This window comes from Primulina huaijiensis, chromosome 2 (assembly GCF_012295235.1).
Source record: "Primulina huaijiensis isolate GDHJ02 chromosome 2, ASM1229523v2, whole genome shotgun sequence".
NCBI classification, from domain to species: Eukaryota; Viridiplantae; Streptophyta; class Magnoliopsida; order Lamiales; family Gesneriaceae; genus Primulina; species Primulina huaijiensis.
In genome coordinates, this window is record NC_133307.1 from 28,713,167 (window position 1) to 28,716,323 (window position 3,157).

Genomic DNA, 3,157 nt, shown 5'->3' on the forward strand with positions numbered 1-3,157 from the left:
CATATATCTTTGTTTTAATTTGCTTTTACATAAAAATTTCCATTGAAAAGAAAAATAAGTGCATGATATATATCTCAAGTACTTTGAAAAGAGAGGATTATTGTCAAAGTAAGTAATATATTAACACAAAAACTGATTTGAAATGGTTTCACTGGTCAATTTTGCAAGACAGATATTCTATTTAGGTAAATTTGACCTGTCTCATGAATAAATATTCATAAGACCGTCTCACAATAGATTAATAGTTTAATACATACATTTACCCCAAGTTAGCCAAAGAAAATGAATTGAGACGAGACATTGATATTATAACTTTTATTTTTTTCATATCGATATATTCTTAGTTTTTTGGCTCAATGGCATACCAGGATTTTATTATGAGGCTAAATTTGTGAGTTTAAAAATTTATTAATAAAAATAGATGAATAAATATATTCTTTATATCATGATTATATATTTAAATCTTGTAATTTTTATATTTTTAATCTTTCTAAATTTTTTAAATAGCAATCTTGCTAATAATGTTAAACGAACTAACTTTTATAATATTAGTATTCCAACTTTGATAATATATTAGATTATATTTAATAACTAAATTATGTTTTGAAAAACAATTGTGCGAATGTTTGCTTGGCGAATGAATAATTTCTCGTTAGTTTTGTAAATATCTTGAAGGGTTAGCTTATTAACTAATATAATTTTGTTAATATAATTCACCAATGGTTACTTCGAAGATTTCGAATTTCGGTGTGATGTATCGTCAATAATTTCGTTTATAGAATCGACGAAGTAAAATACTATTTTATATTTTACATGTTAAAAAATACGGGCTTTACTTTAATTTTTAAATTACATTTAACTTCATAATTTCTTATTTGATGAAGTGATATGGTTAAAAATTAAAATTTTAATTTTTAAATACCGAAATATTAGGTTTAGTAAGATGAACCGATTAAATAGTCCTAGTTTTATTTCTCAAAAACACATAATTGTAAATCTAACTTATATTCCACAAACACTCCAATAAGACCTTCTCACATATAAACCTTGTGAGATGGATCTTCAATTTGATCCGACTAATGAAAAATATTATTTTTTATATCAAAATTAATATTTATTATTCTAAATATAGATCAGATCAACTCGTATCACGAATATATATTTGTGAAACCGTCTCATGCATAAAAGTCTTACTCTTTATATTTATTATCTGCCACACTATATAATGACTGAATTCAAAATATTTTCTAGCACAATTTAAAATATTCATAAACTTATTCATCCATACTTGTCTAGTTTAAGAAGGGAAATGTTTCTTAATTACACTCCAAAAAGTGTTAATAAGACTCCATTTTATTTCATTAGTCAATTATTAGACAAATATTTCCTTCCATTAACTTTTCTTATGTTGTAGAATTTTGATTTATTTTCAAGTTATTTTTAAAAAAACAACTAAAAATTAATATTTTAAAAAATTACTATATTTTTTTTACCATACACAAATAAAATAAAAATGTATCCCAAGTTTTAGTAGGGATTCATAAAGTTTTGGAAACTTGTTTCTACAGAATACATAAAATATTGAGGTGTAGAAAATTTCGATTTACCAAAATTTTATTACTCTTAGACAACAAATAAAATATATATATTTATATTATATTATTTAAAACTTTTGTTTTAAGGAGATTTTTTTTATTTTGTAATCTTTATTTTAAAACTTTAATATGTTTGTCATATTAAAATTTAAATAAAAAAAAAATTAATTAATATATTTAAAATACTTAGATACCAATATATGTCAACTTAAGCAAACTACGGTTCAAACTTAACTTGATTCAATTAACTAATGAAATTAAATCAAATTTATATGTCATATCAAACTTTAATTTGTATTTTGAATTAAAGTAATTAAGAATGAGTTTATTATTTTTTTTATTATATAAGATAAAAATTATGATTTAATCTTAAAATATAATTATTATAATAGTTAATGTAAAAAATAATGTATGGTAGGTTTTAATCATTAACTAAAATTTAGGAAGAGTAATATCGACAGATAATTAGATAAAATGATAAGTTGAAATGTAATAAAAAAAAAAATTAAAGAGTTTAAATAACATTATCCGTTTAAAAAATCCCAAATTAAAAACATAGATGTACATATAGATAGGGGTAATGGGGACCACATAGGCTCACCCTGCTTTGGTCCAAATTGAGATTTACAATTTTATTATGATATGTTAGTAGGTTTTGGATTTTATCCATGTAATTCGTTAAAATTTGGTTTTCATAAAGTAAGTTGAGTTTTTTTTTTTATTCTTTTTTGCTCGAAACTACTAAATCTAATGAATATGTTTTATTTGACATTGATTTTCTTATACGTGATGCATATGACGAGAATTAAACTCATATTACTCAATTAAAATTCATCACATAAAAATAAAGAATAAAACAAAACGACCAACTATATTCAAAATTAGAGAAAAAATGTGTTCTTTCCCATTATTTTTGTTTACGTATATTTAATGTGTGTAATATAAACTGTATTTTTGTCATACGAGTCATGTATGAGAGTATGTAACCATGTCAAATAAGTGATATCCGGTAGATTTAGTGGTTTCGGGCAAAAAATGACAAAAAAAAAAATCCAAGTTATTGGATGAAAACAATATTTTGACAAGTTAAAAAGACTAAAACTCAAAACATATAAACTTACCATATTAAATTTACAATTTTCTCAAAATTAATTTAAGACAAAGTTTAATAAAATTTACTGTGTAAAAGTTATCCGACTTGTGTCTGACCGACCTATTTACAAAACTGAGATAACATCTAAGGATCACTACTGAAATAATAACTGCGGAACCAAACAACGTGTTTTAAGATACTAAAATTAATTTACATACGTTATTAATTGAAATGTCTATACATATATAATTAAAAATGCAGGTCACTCAATATTTGAATTAGGGAGGAATAATTTTATTTCAATTTCAATTTTAATTTTCTAGAATGCTTAATTAGTACTATCATTAGTCATGAATTTAGTAAGTGAATATAATATAAATTTAAATTAATAAACAAAAGAATGAGAATTAATTATATTTGAAGAAATTAATAATCAATGTTATAGATATCATAAGTTTATGATGTACTT